Source organism: Lycorma delicatula, chromosome 3 (assembly GCF_047948215.1).
Source record: "Lycorma delicatula isolate Av1 chromosome 3, ASM4794821v1, whole genome shotgun sequence".
NCBI classification, from domain to species: domain Eukaryota; kingdom Metazoa; phylum Arthropoda; class Insecta; order Hemiptera; family Fulgoridae; genus Lycorma; species Lycorma delicatula.
This window is the reverse complement of record NC_134457.1, coordinates 69747923-69763968: the sequence shown is the minus strand read 5'-3', so window position 1 is coordinate 69763968 and position 16046 is coordinate 69747923. Positions and strand designations below refer to the sequence as shown.

Below are 16046 nucleotides of genomic sequence, written 5' to 3'. Positions count from 1 at the left end.
CATCGCCTATGTAAATTGACGTCAGGAAAGGCAGCCAGGCCTAAAATATATAATCAAATCTTTCCCGCTCCAACTCCCAGTAGTAAAAGTAGGAAGAATGGACACAGATTAAAAAAAAATCTGCTCAGTCAATTTATTCGGGAAAATATTAAACATTTATAATAATAAAAAGGCTTATAAATACTATAAGTATTACGTAGGAAAATTACTGCTGCTAAGATACAATGAGGATTTCATTTGTTACCGGATTTTACGTCTTAGGATTTAAATAAAGAGTTTTGCAAGCGTAATTAAAGTAACGTGAGATGTATTACACGTAAGCATTACAACAATGCTTGTAAAAAGAAGTAGTACAACTAAAGCGAATTATTTTTAGTTTACGTACATTTAAATTTTTAAAAAAATATATATATATTATATATATATTTTTTTTTTTTTTTAATTTTAGAAGAAATGGATTTATTAAAATAACAACTTTTCTTTATATAAAAAAAAGAAATATTTAAACACCAATGAATTTAAGAGAAAGTTGTTTAGTTTACTAACAATAATTTAAATATTTAATGTAATAATACATTAAGTAATTCTATAATACAGCGTTAAACATAAAGTATAAAGTTTAACGTAAGTGAAGTTAAACGACGCAAGAGGGCGACAAATAGCAGTATTTTATACACTGGATTAAATGCATTGGAGTGGGGACTTGGTTACAAGTGTTGATCATTGACAACCAGACCGCGGCCTCAGTTACAACGAATGGAATTACTTCTGGACTCACAGGTATTATTAATTAAATTTTTAATTATTTGATTTTTAGGATCTTAATATACATAAACTTAAGTCTATTATTTAATTAATTGTTACAAAAGGATATAGAGTTCATTTTTTTATAGAGAAAATTATTAATGATTTTTCGAATTTATTATCAACGTAAATGTCATGGATAATATTAATTAGATATAAATAATATACAAAATATTAAATTAGGTAATATTATATTAATATTAGTAATGCTCGTACCTCATTTATTTCACAATCTAGAACAATATAATATTTGTTATAAGCAACCAAAAAGAATAAGACAACGCAAATTAGAAATCGAATATTTAGGGGTAACCGGTAATTTCTTATGTAAGGTCATTGTCCTTTTAAGGTTTTTGGCAATTTTACAAGTAAATTTAATAATGTGAAAGAAAGAAAGGGGAAAAATCGAACAGATAACTAATGATTCAAACTAACAACCGCTTCCCTTTAACGCAAAGAAAAACTGTGTTTTCTGGGTCACAATGGTTTTAACTCTTTCGATGCTAGACAAATTACAATTTATTTTAATGAATTAAGTTTTTTATTTCTTTATTGTTATAAACTACTATTGTTTTAATTAATTTTAAATTATAACTTAACGTCTATTTCCTCTACTAAATACTACAACAAATAATTGCTTAACACATTATTGCATTCTTTAAAATGCACATTTTCTAATGCAAAGAATAATAAATAATCTAACAGAAAAGTTAAATAAAATAATATATATATATATTGTTTATTGAATAAATGAAATTATAATAAAAATGTAATTATTATCGCTAAGTAGTAATTAGTTTATAAATTAAATTTGAAGTTTTATTCAGTGCCTATAGGATTAATTATAAATGGATAAGTAATATTTACGTCATTATGTTTAGAAGGTTTTTTTATTACAAGTATATGTAAAATATATACATATTTCTTATGACATGTAATTGCATAGTGCAGATAACATTGAATTAATTGAAAAATATTTATCTATTAAAAAAAAAAGCAATGAGATTACGTTAAAATACATAACAATACATATTTCATAAAATTATATGATAAAGTATTTTATAATCCGAAAATAGAGCAATTTTATAAAAAAGTACCACTAATTTTTTTTCTATTATTGATAATAATATTTTGTTCTTTCTCAAATTTTTCACAGGTTATAGAATAGATATAATCCCTCTAAAAATTTGATATCAGTGAAAATAAAAATTTATAGTACAGCACCTTTAAACGAAAAGAAATAAATATTTTTGTTTAATATTTGTTTTCATGTTTCTAATTTAATGTAGATCAATATTTTAAAATTTATAATATTTTAAATAGAGCAGTTTTTCCGCATGAAACTCTTTACATTCGGTTAACCTCAATGAGAGTTAAGTACTTATGTATTGATCACACAAGTTTTGTGCAGATATTTTTTCCAAAATTTGTTCGTTTCAATTCTACTTTTAGTACAACTATCGTTTTTACAGTCTGTAGGATTTTAAGTATGCATGACATACCATTATTTACTTAAAACTACTGCAATCGATATGAACAGTTCTTTACCAATGTATTCATTTTACTTTGTAAAAGGTTTAGGCGTAAAATCTATCCAGGTAATTATTATTGGATTAGCGTAGTAGCATAAGGCTTACATCGAGAATGAGTACTTTACAGTGTCACTTTTTGTGTACTAATATTTTAAATCTTTGACAACAACGTTATGCAAACGATATAACAATGCAACATAATGCAATAATATGTAATGTGTTATTATGTTTTGAATAGAATATAATAATAATTTACATAGTAACCGTAAATGAAATTTAGAAAGCAGACAGTTTTATTTTTATATTAAATTAATCAAAATCGGCTAAATTGTTTTAGAGATTTCAAGGATTTATTAGAAACATTTTCCATATAATTTTCGTAGGCAGAGGACTGATGTAATTTTTTATCTCGAGCGCTTTCATAAACTATGAATTTTATAATTTAAATTACCTGAAAGTAGTTAAAATAAGTTTTATTTTTATGTTTTCTTTGCGTTTCCAAAGGAGATTAATAATTAATAATTACCATGTTAACCCTAATAGGAATAGGTTAACAATAGTCATAAATTAAGGTAACTCTCAGTTTATGACTGTCGTTCTGTTTATACGCATAAATTCTGATTACATTCTGATTATGCATTCTGTGCATTCTGATTACGCATAAATTGTAAGACCCAATTTAAAAAAAAAACTTGGCTTATTAACTTACTTGCTACCGGAACAAAGTGTTTTTTAAATAGCAAAGAAACATTGTACAAAACTTTTATCTAAGAATGTATTAGTCGTCATGTTTTGACTTGAAAAAATTAACAGTGAATTGCACCCTTGTCAAAAAAATAACTTATAGCGTTTGTTAAATCTGGATGCAATTAATTAAGGAAAAACAGAAAAAAAAGTTAACCCGCTATTTTTTTCCATTATTTTCTTTTAATTTACATGCTCAGGACGTATTTTAATAAGAAAAAAATTCTATTCTATTGGCAGATATAATATTTGAAAGAATTATCCTTGAAAGTTTACTTTTTTACTTTAATTTAGAAAAGAGATGTTCAAACTCCTTTTGAAAAAGTTGTTTTTCTTTTATTATTAGTTTTATTTTACATTTTAACTGTCTACTTCAATTTCTGATAATCTTTTTAAAAAATACTCGTATAATATTAAATTACTTTTACAGAAAGATCTTACAATTTCAAGTAAGGGTTCTTTCCCTGTCTTTCCGGAATTTTTTGTAATTTTACCATCGAGTATATATATTACTGAAAAATATCAGTAGGAAAGAATTAAGAAAATAACATTTTTAACAATTTTCGTGCGAAGCATTTTTTGTATTTTTTTACTGAACTTCCCTTCTAATAAAGGTATGTTTACTACCTAAATTCCAAAAATGAATGATCAAAAATTACTATCAGAATAGTGTAAATATAAAGACATTTCGAACTACTTTCAAATCCATATCAGTATATTTTTTCCTGTTGACCTATCTATGATACAACCTGCCCTTGATAGTATATAAACATGTCTTAGTCGTTTTTTTTTTTACATTTTAAATTGTTAAATACACTACTTATGCGTAAACAGCACTTCCGTAATATTTAAACGTGTATTATGTTTAAAAAGATGACAAAGCCTTTTTTATCTTTATAAAAATTACATCAACAAATAGCGCAAAACAAAGACAGTAAGTGTCATTAGATGAAAATTTTATTTAAATCTTAGTGTAAATAATAATTACCATTGTTGCTGTAATTATCATCAAAATAGTTTATAAGTAACCAAAAATTCATATAAAAAGCAATATAAAGAATCATGAAAATTCAAATCGGTGGTTAATTGTTTTAACCACAAACAGTATTTTGTTTATTTATACTACCAAATCTGGTTCTGTTAGAAGTCGTAACCGAAAAGGTTATAGGCGAACTGATATGAGACACAGTATCAAAAACGTTGTAGGTATTCTACAGAATAACAAGCAATTTTTACAATTTCAATTTTACACGGGTAAATTAAGAGGGAAGTCGATTCTGGTTCTTTTTTTTCTTTAACTAGAACATATGACTTATAAAACCTATAAAAATACACGTGAAACTGAATCCTATTAATGCTACTTCATCTATTCTCCATATAGGTAGATTAGCTGTACAGTAAACATTCTTTTTTATGTTGTAGAACAAAAATTTGCAATCGGTTTCTCCTGGCGAAACCATAAGTAAATAATACTTTAAAATATCAAATGAGAGTGGGCCATCCAATGATGACCCCTACGAAAACAAAAAGTAAAAAAATTATGATAACAGAAACGTCCATATTAACAAATATACTTATAGTAAAAACTAAGATCCAATAAATACTTATTATGTCAAAAGTATCATCATCGCTGGGTTCTATAATTTGTCCAATCCATGGACCATATGTATCCGACACATTCAGCTTGTAGGCGACGTTTTTTATGAAATAGAAAATAAATACAAGTAGATAAACGAAAGAAGGAAAACAATATTAAACAGTAATAGCGTTAAAATTGTAGTGAACACAAATAGTAACAAGAAATAGTACCGAAAAAAACAGGAAAATAGAGTATCTTCAACGACCACCACTAAGGTGTAGTAAATATACAATTAAGGTGTAGTACATACAGAAAACTAACTAATATGTGTTACAGCCATGATACTGGGTGAGGCAATATTAAATAAAATTAATGTGTCACTTTCTGTAAGAAACAATATCTAATACATACTGACTCAGTTAAAACGATAAAATTCAAAGAATTATTCAGTTTATACAAGTTCAGATTAATTTGATTTTGCTAAAGAGAATCAACTAACTACGAAGAACTTTTGCGATGTTTTGTAAATCATAACGTTATGAAATAAGAATGAAGTGGTATACTAAGTCAAGTTGGAATTAGAAATTTGACTACATTCTACTTTATATTGTCTAGTACTTCTAACAACTGAATTACAGGGATCGATACTATATTTATTTTCATACATTAAATAGTTTATTTATAAGGTACATTTAAAACACGGAAGTTACGTACAGAAATTCATCTCGTAATTACATTTTTCACTACCATCAAAGCGAAAGTTTTAGCCCTGATTTCTCCGTCTTCGGTAAAATTAAGCCAGGCAGTAATTCTTTGAACCCAAATTAAGTATAAATTAAGTGGTTTTATACGAAATCAGACCTGAAAAATTGGGAAAAAAGATTAGGTTCATGAACTGTATTTTAGTTTCTGGGATGAAAGACAGTGGATTGGGGTCGAAAAATATACTATTTTATATTGTAGTAAAAATTACTTATTTAAATAGGTAATAAGCACGTAAACGTTTAAACAAAACTTGTAGAGAATTTGTAAGTAAAATGATATAATTAAAGTTCACAGAAACTAAACTTAAGAATTCTATGAAAGAATTTTTAATTAATTAAAAACAAAATATTGTAGATTTTAACAAGCTATTAAACAAAAGTTTCAATACTAAAAATCAAAACAATTAAATCTTAAAATAATAGCACGTTGTTTTCTCTCTCTCTCTCTCTCTTTCTTTCTTTGTTATTATCTTTATTCCAAATATATTGAAAGCAATCCTTACAACCTTTACACTTACGGAAAACCGTTTGTTGTACATACTCAAATAATTTTCGAAATTTGTGGAATTACTGGAAAATTTCTTTGGTGTAAATTTTATATTACATCCACTGGTTCGTTTTAACTAATAAATGGAGATTTCCTCATGTTATTTTGATGCTAGTATAATCCTACACGTCAAAATAAGATAATAGATTAACTATGTTTCATACTTTTTAATCCGTGTCCCAAAATGAAAATGTTAACTTATTTTTTTAATGTACTTTTATAATTATCATTTTCATCTCTTTTTAGTGCTATTCTACTATTTATAAGATCCAGTAAAACATTTACGGATTCTATCAATCAAATAAAGAAATATAGTACATATAAATAGCCGTCACTAAAAATGTTTTCTTTTTTTATAAATAGAAAGAAAAACAATATTTACCTTTATTTTTTTGTCAATTTGGCTCTTTATCTAAAAAATTACATCGTAATTTTAATAATATTTACCTTTGCGTTTTATACAATTCTGAAGTCATTAGAAAAATTTTCAAGTATTATTTGCCTAGAGATTACGGACGATATTTTCCAGTTTCATTTCGAATAATAGCTTTAAATCCTTAGTTGTCTTCTTCCTAAGTTTGAAGCCATGTTTTCTCAGATACCACCTAATCAAGAAATGATAAGTAGAGAGACAGAGAACCTGGAATCCAATGGACGTCACCTCATACTAGGATACAGTGCCCTGTTTCAGTTTCTGTGTCTTCTCATCATATATTGGTAGTTCCATCCAACTTTTAATAACACAGCCATGTTTCCAGGACTTGTTTAACTGTTCAATTGCATTTCAGTTCCAGAAAGTTACATAACATTTCTACATAATAACGATTGGACGTTACTGTCACCCCTTGCTCTTTCTTTCCAAAAAAACTTATGTATTATCATTAAAACCCCAAAAGCGCTCCAGAAAGTAATATACTACCTATAAAGCGGTCACTTATACAATTTGTAAGGATTCATTTCTTATCTAATATGGAAACTTTTTCCGGTTAATGAAATCTGACAAAAGAAAATGTTCACTTGAGTGTGAACACTTGTTCACTAGCTCATTTAATGGTCCGCTGCGATTAAACCAGTCGCGTTCGTGTTTCTTTGTTTTAAATTGTGTCAACCAAATCGGTATAGGCGATCTGACTCGATTCACTAACCACTCTCAAATTTTCCAATAAAAATGATTACGATACGATTACTGCAAATAGAAATATTCTGTTCTTTACCTACATAGTTGAAATAATTATTAAAACAGCCTGAAATTTAATGATGATGAAAATAAAAATAAAAATTTTAACTTATATTTACTACATATTTATTAAATTATTTTAAGTTGCAAAGCTCGGAAATTGTATATACCAATCAAATGTGTTTACTCATTATTTTTAACAAACGCCAATGAACCTTTGTTGTTTTAACGCCTTAGATCTAAAAACGAAAAAAACAAATAGAAAAGCTTTAAATTAAGTTTTATTCTTTTATTTACAAATATACAACAAATTAACCAACTATAATCATTAATCCTCTACCATTAACTAATTACAGTACATTGACCTTAAAGAACAAATTACAGCTTATTCACTGATTCGATACATGTTGAAAGCTGTGATATCTAAATGGCGATTGAATTCTTCAAGCTGAAGTTCTGTGATGCAGTGGTAAATTTCCTTTTTTATACAAATTTCAATCAATCATTCATTACACCTATTATACATAGAGAATACCGAGACTGAAGTGTGTCAAGTTATGAAGACTGAAGTGCGTTGATATAATAACGGCGGAGCTTCTTGTTCGTTCGATTGGGGTGAGTGTGAGAGTTGTCACGTGAATTTTTAATAAATTGTTGATTGGTGGCTACTTCCCTGTGTGTTGGAAGAAAGGGATTGTAAAATTGTTGTTTAAAGATGGCTACAAGGATCCTGCCGTTACTTTTTGTATAGGACCTTGACATTGTTTCCGGTTATTGGTAAAGTCTTTGTTAAAGTTCTGCATCTGTGTATAAATGAGAGGTTAACCTCGCAAAGATTTTTGATTGAGAGTCAGTACAGGATTCGTCCCGGAAGGGTACGGAGGACCCATACTCCTGTGATGAGTGTGGTAACGACCAGTGAAACGCGATATGTCCTGGGGATTTTCCTACACATTTCCGGAACATTTAATAATTTATGGTAGCCTTCTGCTATTTACTAACTCCAAAAGAGAGAATCTACTGTGTGAATTGCAAGCTATGCAGAGTTACTACAGTCACCGGGATGTGTTGCTCGGCGAGGGTAGTCATGAGGTTGGCATACGCTGTCTAAGGGATGTCCCCAGGGCAGGGTGTTGGGTCCTTTATTGTGGGTGGTGGAATGATTCTCTACTGCGGCTGAGGTTGCCCAGCGGGTGTTGAATCGTAGTTTATGCTGACGATGAGCTCCTGCTAATCGAAGGAAGCTCGCGGAGAGAGGTTGAACTACGAGTCACTCAAGCTTGCAGGATGCTTAAGCAGTGGGATGATCAACACAATATGACGTTTAGCCCGGAAAAAACAATGATGATGTTCCTCAAAGGCCGTTTGGCAGTGAGTCGGCGAGTCCGTGTTTCGATGGCAGGCGAGCGTATAAAGTATGTTCAGATTCAAAAGTACCTCGGGATGTTTCCTGATGAGAAACTGTAATTTAAGAAGCACTATCAATACGTCTCGGAGAAAGCCTTCGGTATTCGATGTCAATCCTGATTGGGGGTCTTAATTTTAAGATCATGAACATCCTGTATAAAGGTGTGTGCGAGGCTATTATGCTGTACGCGGCGCCTGTTTGGGCGGATAGGCTAAAATATAAGAGTTATCGGGACTAACTTTTATATTTTAGAGGCAGTCTTGGTGATGGCAAGCGTGAAACCGACAAACTTGATTACATCTGAGAAGCAACAGCAGTATGTTGCTAAGAAGTTCGGTGAGTTTGACTTCGGATAAAGTTCGAAAAACTGAAGAAGGCTATGCTTTGTGGCAGGTCAGATGGGATGAGGCAGAGGGTGGGCGTTATACGCATGATTTCTTTCCAATGTTGTTGGTTTGCGGCACGCCTCTTGGGTACACCCTAATAAATATGTGAAGCAATTCTTTCCGGCCATGATGCTTTAAGGAACAGATTGCAGAAATTCGACCTGATAGATTCTGGGATGTGTCCTCAGTGTAGACAATTGGATGACACTTACCATGTTTTTTATGAGTGCTCGAAGTACGATTTAATGGAGACCATCTGTCGGCTTGATCTTATCGGGTCAGCGTTGCATCTCCGTGTAAACTGGAGAAACCAGGCTGATTTGGCGATAGTGGAGAGTTTTATATTGTAGTTAACGAAGGAAAGGATTGCTGAGGTATCTAGAGCCCTGCTTGGATTTCTCTTATATTCTGTTTTTGTTGATGTTTTGTTTTATTAATTATGTTTTTGTTCTTTGTTTTTTTTCATTGTTACTTTGTTGTTACGTGTAATATTTTTGTGTTTCGTTTTTATGTTTCTTGTTGTGTGTGTAAAGTCACTCGTAGCATTCGCATCGGTGGCATCCTGGCCGAGGCGGACTGGAATGTGTCAAAAGTTGGTTTCGAAGATGACCAACCCATAAGTGCTAGGAACGAGCGGGGCGGAGGGTGTCTTCCCCTATGGGGTCAGGATACCCACTACTATTCTATACCTCGATGTAGAAAGAAACTTTATTGCAGTTGCTAACCAAACAGCTCCTGGTCACTCATTGTTATGAACGCCTGAATAACAGAAGCGGTGAATCTCAGAGTTAATTCTACCGGACGCTGCGAAAAAAAAAAAATAAATAAATATATTATACTAGCACCTCCGTCGCGGCTTTACTCGCGCAATATGATTACTTGAGCATCCCGTCACGGTCAACGGATGTTTAGCCGATCAGGGTTCACTTCACTCGCTCTTTCCATCTAACAAGGGAGCTCTGCACCCTGGAACTTTCTTTGTTCATTAAACTCATGCTTGTGAGAATAATAATGATAGATAAAAATTAAATCCTGTTCAATTTATAAAAACAATCAATTTATTGTAATTTCTTCAGAACAACAGTTTGATCAGTGCAGGACCGACGAATTGGTTTTTAAGTTTCCCGTCACGCCTTCGCTCGTGAAATATATAATCAAAATTGCAAACATAAATTAGTGTCACAATGTTACCAAAATTCAAAAATATTGATTTATTAGCGGTTGCATAAAACGGCATAAATGTGTAAAAAACAATGTATGTTTTTTTTTTTTTTTACTTCTTAAAATATTAAAATTCAGAAAACCAGAAATATTTTTTAGATATTTATCTGAAGAGAATTTTAAGCACAAATCTAGTGAATATCTCTTTAGTATAATCGTAAAAGGGAAAATTTACAATTATTGTTGATTTTTTTCTCTTTCTTCACCCCTTTCAAGGTCGAATTTCAAAAAATCTAGAAATTGGTGTTTAGTTATTCACATGAAGATTACACATACCAAAAATCAAGATTATATCTTTATTTGTTACCTAGAAATTAAATAGTAAATGTCATTATTACTCCATTTTAAAAAAGTGTTCTAAACTAGTGGCCAAAGTGGCTATACTACGTCAATAATACCCCCGTCACTACAAGGAGCACTAGTGCAGCAGTGACGTACAGCTGTTGTAGAAAAATATTTAAATAAGATGATAAATATTTTAAATTAAGATGTGTGTAAGCCGTGCGAAAAAGCCGCGTGACGAGAAAATCCTACAACTTTTGTAGCCTTTTTTTTAGAATAATTGGCAAATCTATTGTTTACCGTGTATTACAGAAAAATAAGTCTAAAATTGCTATTATAAGGTTACCTCTAGGAGTTTGATAACATTTAATTACTTCTGGTGTGAAATATAAAATAGCAATATTTTAAATTCATATTATGTCGCATATTCTTTAAATAAATTTATAAGTACGAAGTTCTTGTTTATTGTAAGATAAATAAAATGTGTCTCTTTACAATTCTCAATTTCTTGCAATTTTCCGCTCTTATTTCCCCCTCTTTTTTATTCATACCGTTTCTAAATGTATGGCATGACGCAAATTCTTTAAGTACATTTGTTAAAGTATAGCTAATATTATAGATTGTAATAAAATGATAAACAGAAAGACGTAAAATACATGTTTGTATATTAATACGTTTATGTAAAACATCTATCCTCAAATATTGCCGTAATGTTCTCTGTCTCATTTTATTACTCTCCCACGCTTTCTTTCTTTCCTCTCATTCAATCTCCAAGCACTAGAAAATTTATGTTATACTATACATTATTTAAATAAGGTAATAAAATGAAATCAATTAAATCAGACTAGTTACATATAATATTTATTTCTAATTAAGTAACATTATCTTTATCGTTAATCAGTAAAAAAAATCTCATAATTTTGTTTCTGCTGATTTATTTAAAATTGAACTAACGAAATAGGGATTTTTTTAGCTTGGTCTGAATGCTTCCGTATTCGGGATAATTTAGTAGTTGGATTAAATTAACGGCACTGACATCGGAGAACTCATCTTCAGATTTCTATTTTTTGAGGTAGAATAATTTTTTATTTTAAAAATTAATAAATTTTTTTCTTTAATTTTAAAAATAAAAAGAATTCTCAAGACGGGTTTTAAAGGTAAGTGCATACGATATATCCCTCATTGCACCGTGCAAAAATAATCGATTTTAAAAATTAATCTGCATCAGAAAAAAGAATTAATTTTCCAAAATAGAGCATGTAATTTAAAATTACATAATTTCACGTAAATTACTTAGAGTTTTTTCAATACGTTTGCCAATTTCGTTTTGATCGTCAAATCTTTTTTTCAATAATTGCTTAACATCAGTGGATACAATGAAAAACCTGTATGAGAAAGATTAAATGGCTTACAATGGTTCACATAGATATTTTAATTGTTAAATTTAAATTTTTAACGTATATTCTAATTTTAATGGATTGTTTTTACAGACAGGTTAAATATTAAGTTATGAACTACATTTCCTTTAAATTATAACTAATCGATATAATCAGGAAATAAAGTCGGTTTAAAGTAATGATACTACGAGAAGAATAAATAAATTAATGAGCGATCGGACGGTAAATCTTCCAAAGCTTCTAATGTGGCTTTGGAAGATTTTTCTGTGCTATGCACAGCGTACCAAAAGTCCACAGCAACCAACAACGGGTTCCCTAGCCTTTCATCGGTATAAGGCAACCCTACTTAATTGATAGTACTGGTGATAAATATACTGACCAGTAATTTTACAAAGAAATAGTGAATTTATTCTTTTTGTTAATTTATTTAATTATTTATAACATTTTTTCTGGGTTAAAAACCATTGAAAAAGCGGGAAATTCTATTTGATAACGGAATTTCTTTCTTTCTTTACTGTGTGAAGAGTAAGCGCGAACTTGTCTACATAAGTTACCTATCCTATCTTGTCCATGCATTATCTATCTATAATGTTAATTTTCAGTTATATAATTTTTGATACTGTTGATAAGAAATAATTTTGATAATATTTAAAATTATTAAAAATGATAAACGATTTACTTTCAAATCACGAAAACTTTGAAACCAACTTGTACCTTCTTGGATGGAATTACTAGTGGTATACAATTTCACGATTAACTGAAAGCTCTACAATTTTTATAATTCGTTCATAATTTTGAATAATTCTTTAAGTATTATAACGTTTCATTATGCAGATAAACGAATGTAATGTTATAACAGGACTTTTAATTCATGATTAAACATTTATAACAATAAAAACAGTGGTACGGAGGCCGGAGAACTGATATAGGAGACTCAAACGCTAAAAATATCCATCATCCATTATTTCTCTCCAAAATGTTGACATAAGAAAGGGAATCAGGCTATAAGAAAATTCCTCCTCACTAAAAGAAATAAGAGTTAAAATATAAATAATACATAGAGTCTACAATTTAAATATGATAAAAACAGTTTCCTTGCCTTCATAATCAGTTCATAAATGTTTTAATTATGAACAGATTACACACTCACACTCACTTTTTGAACAGATAGTATGATTACATGAAATGTCCGTGGAAAATATCAAGCTTCTAAAATATAGCGTTAGGAAGAAAGATGATGAATAACGTAAAATAGTAACGCGTATATATTCGTATATAAACTGCATACTACATATACGTTTACTAAGACTGCAAACTGTATAAATGTTACGTATCGTGTATCTTAATGCCTAAATCTAATTTGGTAATTCGATTATAGTTATATTACTGGTAATTTTTAGAAGTGTTACTGGTTTAAATATTACTGTTAGTTTAGATAACCAACGATTATTGATTCAAGTAGAGATTTGGTCTTTTGTTTAGATGTTAGGGAGTAACAAATACTACAAATACAGACATATATACTATTTCCTTTAATTTAACAACAAAATATTTACATATATATACACACACACATACATACTTAATATTAAATAAATCTACGCATTTAAAATCATAAACGTTAGAGGTTTCAAATAATTATATGAAAATCATAAAATTCTACACTACAGCAGACAATCTTTGTACAAAATAAAAATAAAAATAAAATTTGACATATGTAAACCTTAAACTAACATAAACCATAAACAAATATAAACTACTGTTAAAACTCTCTAAAGCTCTCAATATCCCATCTCTGACATCAGTGTCGCGGGTTCGCGGCTCGATCAGAATATTGAGAGACTAACAAATACAAATGTTTATGTAAATACAATTTTGACTAAAGACTTTTTTTTGTCTTGAGTCATTTGACAGGTTTGATGCGCAGCTCTCCAAGATTCGCTATCTAATGTCAGTCGTTTCATGTCGGTATACCCCCTACATCCTAGATCCATAACCAACTGATTTACATATTCCAAACTTTGCCTGCCTGCACAATTTTTCCCTTCTACTTGTCCCTCCAATATCAAAGCGACTATTCCACGATGCCTTAAGATCTGCCCTATAAGTCTGTCTCTTCTTTTAACTATATTTTTACAAATGCTTCTTTCTTCATTAATTTGCCGCAATGCTTCTTCATTTTTCACTTTAATCACCCATCCGATTTTTAACATTCCCCTTTAACACCACATTTCAAAAGCTTCTAATCTTTTCTTCTCAGGTACTCCAATCGTGTGGAAGTTTCACTTCCATACAAAGCTACGCTTCAAACATATGCTTTAAAAAAAGTTTTCCTGATATTTAAATTAATTTTTGAAGTAAGGATTATATCTTTGACTGAAAACTCATTTCGCCTCTGCTATTCAGCATTTTATATCACTCCTGCTTCGTCCATCTTTAGTAATTCTACTTCCCAAATAACAAAATTCTTCTACCTCCATAATCTTTTCTCTTCCTATTTTTACATTCAGTGGTCCATCTTTGTTATTTCAACTACATTTCATTACTTTCATTTTGTTGTTGTTTATTTTCATGAGGTAGTTCTTGCGTAGAACTTCATCCATACTGTTCATTGTTCCTTCTAAATCTTTTTTACTCTCAGCTAGAATTACTATATCATCACCAAATCGTAGCATCTTTATCTTTTCACCTTTCACTGTTATTCCGAAACTGTATTGTTCTTTAACAACATTAACTGCTAGTTCTATGTAAAGACAAAAAGTAACAGGAATACGGAACATCCTTGTCAGACTCCCTTTTTTATTACAGCTTTCTTTCTTATGCTCTCCAATTAATACTGTTGCAGTTTGGTTCCTGTAAATTTTAGCAATTTCTCTTGTATCTCTATACTTGAAGCCTAAATTTTTAAAAATGCTGAACATTTTATTCCAGTCTAAGTTATCAAGTGTTCCAGTCTAAGTTATCAAGTGTTTGTTCTAAGTGTATAAATTCCATGTAAGTTGATTTTTTTTGCTTTTCTTTAATCTTCCTTCTACTATTAATCTGAGCGCTAAAATTGCTTCCCTTGTAATACTTTTCCTGAAACCAAATTGGTCTTCTCCTAACACTTCTTATACTCTTCTCTCAATTCTTCTATACAGAATTCTAGTTAAGAGTTTTGATACATGAGTAGTTAAGCTAACTGTTCTGTATTCTTCACATTTATTTGCTCCTGGTTTCTTTGGTATCATGACTATAACACTCTTTTTGAAGCCTGACAGAACTTCCTGTTTTTAGTAACTATTACACACCAGTTTGTATAATCTGTCTATCACTTCCTCACCTGTACTGTGCAGTAATTCTGCAGGTATCCCTGTATATCCTAGGAGCCTTTCTGCCATTCAAATCTTTTAATGCTCTATTAAATTCAGATTTCAGTATTGTATCTCCATTTTCATCCTCTTCGACTTCTTCCTCTATAACACCACTTTCTAGTTCATTTCCTCTGCATAACTCTTCAATATATTCCACCCACCTATTAACCTTTTCTTTTGTATTATAAATCAATGTACCATATTTATTTAACACATATTAGATTTTAACTTTCCTGTATGCTCCGTCTATTTTACTAATGATCATTTCGCTTTTCACTTCTGAACACTTTTCTTAGTCCACTCTTCATTCGCTAATTTGCACTTCTTTTTTATAGTATTTCTTAAATTTCGATAGTTCCTTTTACCTTCTTCCTCACTAGCATTCTTATACTTTCTACGTTCATCCATCAGTTGCAATACATCCTCTGATATCCATGGTTTTCTACATTTTCTACATCTTTTTTTTAGTCAAACCTCTTACGATGTCCTCCTCAATAATCTTCTCTACCTCGTCTTCCTCAAGCTTCTCTAAATTCCACCAATTCATCTGATAACTTTTATTCAAGTTTTTAAACCTCAAACTACATTTCATTATCACTAAATTATGGTCGCTATCAATGTCTGCTCCTGGATATGCTTTGCTTTTGACGAGTTGATTTTTAAATCTTTGTTTAACCATGATATAATCTATCTGAAACCTTACAGTATCACCTGGCTTTTTCCATGAATATATTCTTTTATTATGATTTTTAAACTGGGTGTAGGCAATTACTAAATTATACTTTGTGCAAAGCTCTTTAAGGCCCCTCTTTCATTTATTTTGCTCAGCCCATATTCACCCACAATATTTCC

At 30.1% G+C, this 16046-nt stretch overlaps 2 protein-coding genes across 3 annotated transcripts in view; both read left to right on the top strand.

The window, feature by feature from the left end:
- The window catches only part of nw (narrow), a 393672-nt gene that overhangs the window by 195136 nt on the left and 182490 nt on the right, over nucleotides 1–16046 (top strand). The window lies entirely within an intron of this gene.
- The window catches only part of LOC142321670 (dicarboxylate carrier UCP2-like), a 93437-nt gene continuing 78013 nt past the window's right edge, over nucleotides 623–16046 (top strand). For both annotated transcript variants that reach the window (XM_075359943.1, XM_075359941.1), the window contains exon 1: nucleotides 623–780. The gene's annotated coding sequence lies outside the window, so the exon portion shown is untranslated. The remainder of the gene's footprint in view (nucleotides 781–16046) is intronic.